The sequence below is a fragment of the Phoca vitulina genome, unplaced genomic scaffold (assembly GCF_004348235.1).
Source record: "Phoca vitulina isolate PV1807 unplaced genomic scaffold, GSC_HSeal_1.0 scaffold40, whole genome shotgun sequence".
Classification (NCBI taxonomy): Eukaryota; Metazoa; Chordata; class Mammalia; order Carnivora; family Phocidae; genus Phoca; species Phoca vitulina.
In genome coordinates, this window is record NW_022589743.1 from 4,840,102 (window position 1) to 4,848,958 (window position 8,857).

Sequence of the window (8,857 nt, forward strand, 5' to 3'; positions counted from 1 at the left end):
CTCAGAGCTGTTCAGGCAGGGTCTCTGGGCTGTCTTCAGCTCAGAACTCCTGCTGCATCTCATGGACTCACCCCCACCTTCAGTCCCTCTGCAAATCCTCTAAGCTCAAAGCTTCCAGCATAGCTGAAATCCAGCCTCTTCTCCCCGCCTCCACGGTGGCCACCCTGGTCTCAGCGTGACATCCCCGGCCCCCCGGTTTCCCTGCTCTGCATCACCTTGAATCTGCCTCCCAGCAGCACTAAAGCAATCGGGTCAGATCCATAAGTCAGATCACAGCGCCTCGGCTTCTCAATTCACCCAGAGGAATAGTCTGCGTTTTCCAAGAGTCCCTTACAAAGCCCTCTGTGGTCTGGCCCCTGTGACCTCCCTGCAGCTCTCCCCCTCCTCACTGGGCTGCAGCCACGCCAGCCCTTTGCTCTCTCAGACACCCAGGGCGAGCTCCTGCCTTGGGACCTTTGCACTGGCTTTTCCCTCGGCCCAGAATGTTCTACTCCACACACCCACGGGCCTCTCATATCCCGCAGGCTTGCCCAGGTATGCCCTCCCAGCTCAGCAGGGGGCACGAGCAGAAGGAAATGTGGGGCTCTCTGCTCCTGTCTTGTCTGCTGGCTGAGCCCGAGTCCGAGGGGGTGGGCACTGGGAGCACAGATGGCCCACGGTGAGGAGGCAAGGAGGGACGACAGGTGTGGGTGCGGGCTCTCGTGCACTTGACCCAAACTCCGAATCCCACTCCCCCCTCTGGTGCGTAGGGACTTCAAGGATCTCCCTTCAGTCACTGTTTTGTTCTCACCTAACAACTGTCTATTGGGCATTTGCAGCTGGGGACACAGCAACACACAAAGTTCCTGCGTTTAGGAAGCTTATTGCTTTAGAGGTTACGACACACAGTAAATGGAGAAACAAAGTCCAGGAGGCGCTGTGAAGAACCGGGAAGCAGGGTTGGGCGCTGTTGTGGACAGAGCATCCAGAGAAGCCCTTGCTAATGAGATGTTTGCGCTGGGACTTAATGAAGTGAGAGGGTGAGCTGCAGGGATGTGTGCGGCAGAGGGTTCCAAGCCGGGGCAATAGCAGGTGCAAAGGCGCGGGGGCAGCATGTGCGTGATGTGTTTGGCGTGCTTGTGGAGCAGCCAGAAGCCCCGGCAGCTGAGCAGAGCCTATGAAGCAGAGAGGGAGGAAGGAAGATTATGGAGACACCTAGGGCCGGCCCCGGGGGCTTTGTGGGTCTGGCCAGCACACGCCTTCCAGGTGCGAAGGGGGCAGGCAGAGGGCGGCCAGCAGGGGTGAGGCCATCGAAATGACCCTTCCCGAAGGCCACTCCATCAGGGCAGCGGGGAGCCCTGTGGGAGGTTGTTGCGGTTGTCAAGGGGAGTTGGTGGTGGTGATGGGCGCCATGGGGGGTGGTCGGCGTCAGGATATACCTGGAAGACAGACCCAACAGGATCGCACTGGCGGAAAGGGAGGCAAGAGTAAAGAAGGACCGACATTGTGCTAAACAGGTGGGTAAATGGGGTCGCTGTTGCTTGGATGGGAGCCGGGAGAGGGGCTCAGTCTTGGATATGAAAATTCCCTGAGAGCAAAGGGTCTTTGGAAATGCGGAGTGACAGAGAGGGGGAGGTGTGGAGGCTGGGGGAGCCCCACCTTCCATAGGGGAAGCAAGAGGCCATCAGAGTGTCACTCGCCACCACACCCATCCATCCATCCATCCATCCAACCATCCAACCATCCATCCATCCATCCACTCACTCACTCACTCACTCATCAGCAAAAATTTATTGAGCACCAAGGAGAAACCAGACACTTTCCTGGCTGCTGGGGAAACAGCGGAAAAGAGAGACAACGTTATCATTCTGGTTTGGTATCTTGCTTTCCAGTGGGGAGACAGGTGATGAATAAGCACACATATGTTTAAGATAAGATCATTTCAGAGAAGGGAACCCCTGGAGAGTGGCAGGGAGTGACCAGGGGAGTCACAATTAGACAAAATGGTCATCCAGGCCGCGCTGAGGACCAAACCCAGATTCTCCAGGAGGACCCTGGCCCAGTTCGGTTTCTTTTTGTCCCTCAAAGGGTCATGAGCAGGGGCAGAGGAAGGAGTGGACTTGCGGTGACCCTCAGGGGTCTTTGGGAAGGGCTTTGCCCTCGAGGAAGCCTCTCTTGGGGCAGCTTCCCTCTGTGAACATGTCCTGGGTATCAGGCTATGCGAACCAGGAATCCCTGACAGACAGAACAGGTGAAAATGAGAGGCAAGGGGACAGAACCCGTGAGAGGTACATGGCTGCATCCCTGCAGAGCAAAACAGCTCAGACCCTGGTAAAATTCTTCTCTGAGTGTGCAAAGGGGGCCGCTCCCCTTGTACTGGTTTGAGAGTTTCTGCTATGCAAAGAATTTTCTTTGTGCTTCCTGGAGGTTTATCCTGCAAAGAATGGGGGAGTGGAGCAACGGGTCTTTGAAGATTCATAAACCAAAGTTCCCACCTCAGTTCTGCCATTGCATAGATGGGTGGTCCCAGGTGGCATGTCTGTGTCCTTTGGGGACAGCACGGAGTTCATACAGGGGAGTGGTTCAGGCACACCAGATTTCGAAGAAGCCAACTCGGAGCATTGTGTGGCGGCTCTAGGGGTAGTTGGGGTCCTTGCCACAGGTCAGAAGGCTAATACAAGTGGCAAGCAGTCTCCAGAGAAGAGGGGGCAGACTGGGGAGATGTAAGTTCAAATGCACGTGGAGAGCGTGGCTATGGGGCTGAGGAAATGGGAAGGTCACAGGCAAACCTGAGGCTTCTGGTTTGGGCCCTTCAGTGAATGAATTCTGAACTGCAGAAGGGGAAACAGATTTGGAGGGGGAAGGATCAAGGTCTGTTGGAGGATGTGGAGCGTGCGGTGTCGGGCCCCTGGCTAGAAATATGGATCTGCAGTGTGGGAAAGCATGCTTAGTCAGAAGCCACAGGGCCTGGAGGGTGTCCCTGGTGGGGACTGGCCGGGCGATGACTCTGCCTCGTTCCCCGGCCTTCCAGGGGCACGTTGAGAACACACTTGCCAACCTCCCTGACGGCTGGGGGGCCACGTGGCTGAGTTCTGACCAATGGAACAAGAGTGAAATCATAATGGCACTTCCAGGCCTGGCCCCTGGCCCCTCAGAGCACCAGCGCCCCCCCCACCCCCCCCCGCAGGGCTTGGCAGACGTTTCCTTCAAAGGGCTGGATAAGTAACTACTTGAGGCTCTGTGAGCCATACCATCTCCCCCACACCGGACCAGCTCTGCCCCCGTAGCATGAAAGCAGCCATAAGTCATACGTAAACGGATGGGTCTGGTTCTACTCCAGGATCAGGCTCACCCCCGCTCTGCTCTTGTCCCTTTGTTCCTGGATCCTGCGGTTCAGGTCTCCCTTAGAAGCCGTGTGCTGAGAAAGGCACAGGCTCAATTTGTCTGAGTCACTGAAGGACTGTAAGGAGCAGAGGGCCCTAATCCCTCCCCCCGCCCCCATTCTGCCTTTTATGTGAGTAAAAAAAAAACTAGAGTGTGTTTAGCAAATGAAATTTGGGGGTTTCTCTCTGTAGAAGTTAGCGTTACTTTAACTAAGACAGCAGTTGGTACCAGGAGTCGGGTGTTGCCATAATGAAAATCTCAAATGTATGGTATTGGATTGGAGTCGGGGTCTGGAAGGGAGCAGACCCGGCCCAGGCAGTGGCCTGAGGTAAGCAGGACCGCTGCCTCCGAGGCTGTCGTTCCCAGGGAAGAGGCTGTGACCCATTGTCACAGCGAGGCTTGGTTGTGACAGGCAACATTTAGCAAGGCTGAGAAGGCTAAGATGAACCCAGGCCGGAACTGGCTGATTTGCAAGCACAACTAAAATGAAATAGAACGATTCCAAAAATGTGGGGCCTTGGTTGGGAAAGTTGACCGCTTCTAGATGCCAAACAGAAGGAAATCATATTGAACAAGGCTTTGAGCGGCGAAAGCCCATTAAGCCTCGGCCCTGTGCGAGGTCAGGGTGAGGGAGTGTCCTCCCTCCCGGGCCCGAGTCTCAGGATCACTATTAGTACGTTGAGAGAGAAGAGCCCGAGGCCAGGGAGCAAAAAAAAAAAAAAAAAATCAGTCTGGAGAACTGTGTCTCGAAATGAATTTTGCATGTGGTCCCTGGCACCTGACGCCGACAGGAAGCGACAGGATGAGGAGCCTTTTCAGGTTCTGAGGGAACTGTATTGTCACATACGCCAGAAACCTGAACCAAAGACAAACCTTTAACCCTTTGGGCCTTAAAACTACCTTGGGGCCTCACAGCTTTTACCACCTGGGGCTGGAGCCACTCCCAAGGAGGGCACATCCCCAACACGCCCACTTCAAATGGGCCCTTGGAGCAAAAAGGCAAGAAGCTGGAAGGTGGAGCCAGGGGTCCCAGAGAGCAGACCTCCCACTTGGGGCTTTCCCCCGTGCCCCCAGCGCCTGCGCACATCCTCCTCCGTTCATCCCCTTCCCCTTGGGATATTGTATCGTGGCTACTCTGTCCGAACCCTACGGTCCAATACTGTGTGTGTTGGGGGCGTTGGGGGGAGGGCAGGATGGGGATAACTTGTCCTTTTTTAGTTTCCAGATCCCAAGGACCCACATAGGACCCAGAGGGAGAACCACGCCCCTCCTGGAGGTCCCGGCCTGTGGCTCACGTCCCAGCAGACAGTGAGGGCAGGGGACTCGGCTGCCTCTCTGGGGAGCGATGAGTGTGCTCTGTGAAGGAGAAGGAGAGGGGGTGGCTCGTCAGTGACCAGATGGGGAGCCTGGGGTGGGGACTAGGTAGCCGCTCACCGAACCTAAGCCCTCTGCTGTCAGCCGTACCACACGACTGCATCCCCTAGCTTCCCTGTAGTTAGTGTGGCCATCGGCCATGGGCTGAATGTTTGTGTCCCCTCCTCCAGATTCATGTGTTGAGGTCCGAACCCCTGATGTGATGGGCTCAGGAGCTGGGGCGTTTGGGAGGTGAGTGGGTCGTGAGGGTGGAGCCCTCATGAATGGGGTTAGTGCCCTTAGAGAGACTCCAGGGGGCTCTTGATCTTGGCCTTGCCAGTTTCCAGATCTGTGAGAATAAATGTCTGTTGTTTATAAGCCACCCAGCCTTGGGTATTTTGTGGTAGCAGCCCAAACAGACTAAGACAGGCAGAGTTCTGGCCGATGGAAGGTAGTGGGAGTGACATATGTCTCATAAAGGCCCATAAAACCTTCCTTGTCCTTCTCCATGTGCTCTCCGAGCTGCTGCATGCGGATGCCCAAGGCCACTTGGAAGCCCCGTGGTAGAGATGGAGGGGGCTGCTCCTTGATGGCTTTGCGGGACCGAGTGCCAGTAGGATTTTATGGGGAAAAAGGCACCTCTATTGTCAGACCTTGGGGTTTTGTGTCAGGGCGGCTGGAATCCCCTCCACTGAAATCAGGCTGAAGCGATGGAAGCCGCGGAGCTGGTCTGGGGAGAGGGGTGGCGGGAGGCGGGCAGGGAACGAGGCAGGACCCTGGGGAGCCCCGTTGCTCCAAGGGGGGGCAAAGGGAGGCGGCGGCAAAGGAGGCTGAGAAGGAGGGCAGCGTGGGGGGCAGGGAAGGGACACTCTTAAGACTCTATTTCGCAAATGAGCCCTGGGTCTGGCACGGTGAACAGGATGTACCTGTGCGAGTCCCTCTCCTCAAAGGGTGTGGGAGACAGGCCACCACAGCTCAGAGCACGATGCGGGGCTGGAGCGGGGAGCCCGGGAAAGATGCTCAGCGCTACGTGGGCAGTGTGCTGAGGGCCTTGGGTGCAGGGATTTATGCAGGGGTCTCGACTTCTGGACCCTCTGCGAACCAGAGAAAGGCTAAGGACCGTCCCCTCAGAGCAATGCATGCAGCAGGCACACACTATTGTCCCGCCAGCCTCGGTGCTCTCGTAGACGTCCTGAGGCTGGCCCAGGAGCCAGGGAAGGAGACTCTGCCCCCCTCGATCAGCCACCTCCCCCAGCCCTGCAGTATCTCAGCTTTGCAAGGAGGGAACGAGTCACACAGCTGGAAATGGCAGAGCCCCGGTTTGAAGGCAAGTGCCTGTGATCCTCCTCCTGCTCTCTTTACAGGACAGGATGGGGCCTCTTCAGCTGTCTGAGGCATTGCCACCATGAAGACACCAGGAGAGGGGGCCCCAGGGAGGATGCGGGGAGGAGGGGACATCTGGGCTCAGCAGGTGCAGCAGGCTCGAGGGCCTCCGGTGCTGGAACAAACACAGGAGAGAAAGCGAGGCTTGGAGACGGGCAGGGCTGAGCTCTGGCCCTCCTGAATCCGAAGCCCACACCATGGGGCAGCTCTAAGGGGACAGCAGGTGGTCCGTGCGAGCGGCTGGGGCAGAGCCCGCACTGGGCCTGGGAGTGTGAGAAGATGCTGGCCTGGGGTGCCCACTGCTGGCTTTGTCCTCTCCTCTAACAAGGAGTTGGGGGGGTGCCCAGACTCCTCTCCTCTAACAAGGACTGGGGGGTGGGGTCCCCAGACTCTCTGACGGGCAATTCTGTTACTTGGCCTTTGTTCCTGTTGGCCTCACGAGAAAAACAACTGGGGACAGGAATGTCATCAGAGGTTCCAAAAAATCACTGCAGGTAATAGGAGACTTCTCCCCCAAATCTGAGGCCTGCCCTTTGCCCTGTGTATTTGTTCCCAGGGCGGCGTCAACAAACAGAAATGTATCGTCTCACGCTCTGGAGGCCAGACTCCTAGGTCAAGGTGCTGGCAAGGCCGAGCTCCCTCTGCATCCTGCCGGGGAGCACCTTTCCTTCCCGCTTCCTCGCTTCTGGACTTGCCGGCCCTCCTCGCGCTCCTGAGCTCGTGGCAGCAAAACTCAGTCTCTGGGGGGCGGGGCGCGGCCAGGCTAGGCCGGGGGGGGGGGGGGGGGGGGGGGCGGGGAGCTCTGCGTGTTGCAGCTGCCCCGACGCCCCCGCCGCCACCCTCCCCGCGGAGCCGAGCCGGGAGCTAACCCGAGCCAGCGAGCCGGAGCCAGCAGGAGGGCGTCCGGGAGGCGGCGGCACAGGGAGGGGCGGGACGCGCGCACGTGGCCCCGGCAGCCGCCATGGGGGACAGCGGCCCTGCGAGGGGCGCGGCGTTGGTGGCCCCGGTCCCCGGGGCCGGGCAGTGGTGGCCCAGGGCCCCGCCTCTACTTTCAGAGCCCCCTGGGGTTGCAGGCGAGGGCCCAGTGAGGCGCCAAGGGAAGGTCACGGTCAAGTACGACCGCAAGGAGCTACAGAAGCGCTTCAGCCTGGAGGAGTGGATCCTGGAGCAGCTCACTCGCCTCTACGACTGCCAGGAAGAGGAGATCCCGGAGTTGGAGATTGATGTGGACGAACTCCTGGACATGGGGAGTGATGATACCCGGGCTGCCAGGGTCAAGGGGCTGCTGGTTGACTGTTACAAAGCCGCTGAGGCTTTCATCTCTGGCCTGCTGGACAAGACCCGGGCCATGCAGAAGCTGAGCACACCCCAGAAGAAGTAAGGGTCCTTTATCCAGGTGAACAGTGGCTCCCACAGGACAATCACTGCCCCCCCGACCTCGTAGCAACAGCAATACGGGGCGGGGGGAGGGGGCCCTGCAGCCAGGTCTGGTGCTGTGAGCAGGACTCCCTGTACCCCTGGCCCAGGGGCCTCTTTCCTGCCCCCTCAGTTTTCCATTGTTTGGTTTTTTTTATTGTTATTAAACTGATGGGGCTTCTTGTGTTTTTATATTGACTCTGTGGCGCGGCCCTTTAATAAAGCTAGGATACGCCTTTGGGGCAAAAAAAAAAAACAAAAAAAACAACCTTGGTCTCTGCTTTCATGTGTCTGTCTCTCTTCTCTTCTTACAGGGACACCAGTCATCCTGCATGAAGGGCCACCCTACTCCAGTATGACCTCATCTTACCTATTACACCTGTAACAACCCTATTTCCAAATGAGGTCACATTCCGAGGACTGGAAGTCAAGATGTCATCTTATCTTTTTGGGGACACAGTTCAGCCTATACACTCCATGAGCTAATTTGGCCTTCCCTAACAAGCCCGCATCCTGAACACCCTCTGGACGTTGGCATCTCCCTTCCCCGTGGAGTCCCGCCCCCCTCCCCCCTGCAACTGCAGACACCGCTGAGCAGGGAGGTGGGCAACCACAGACCGTCCCCTAGGAGGGAGGGCCGGGGGAGGGGCCCCAGCTAGGCTTGGAGAGGTGGGGAGCTGTCCTTTGGGATGACTATTGAGGGGTGAATGGGGGTCTCCTGGAAGTCAAAGCAGTGGAGATCCAGGGAATCCTGGTGCCTTCAAGGATGCAAATCACTCCGAAGGCTGGAAGAGCCAAAATGAGGGACGGGGCCAGCAATGTGGGGCGTGGGGTGGGGAGGAGGAGACAGGCGGGGCCAGATGAGGACTCCTGGACCCTGGAGTCTGGTCTGACTCCTCTTGGGGCGATGGGATAGCATGCAGGGGTTTGAAGTGGCCTAAAGACTAGATCCAGTTTGTGAATTAGGTCATCCCAGCTGCTGTGGGCAAGCTGCTGGGCACTGGGAATGATCTGGGAGTCGTCAGTGTTGTCTGTGGCCATCAATCCCATGGAGGGGTGGGATCATCTGGGGAGATGCATGGAGAAGAGAAGAGGGCCAAGGATGTGTCTTTAGGAATGTCAGCATGGAAAGGGAAGGCAGAGGAAGAGGGGCTGGGCAAGGAGGCTGCAGGAGTGTCTGGAAGCGATAGGAAGTGGCATTCAGGGAGCGCCCGGGTGGCTCAGTCGGTTAAACATCTGACTCTTGATTTCAGCTCAGGTCTTGATCTCAGGGTCGTGAGTTCAAGCCCTGCATTGGGCTCCACTCTGGGTGTGGGGCCTATGAAAGAAAGAGAGAGAGAGA

General features: G+C 57.7%; 1 pseudogene; it reads left to right on the plus strand.

The window, feature by feature from the left end:
- The first annotated feature begins 7,045 nt into the window (after positions 1–7,045).
- On the plus strand, positions 7,046–7,480 carry LOC116647266 (annotated as a pseudogene).
- The last annotated feature ends 1,377 nt before the right edge of the window (positions 7,481–8,857 follow it).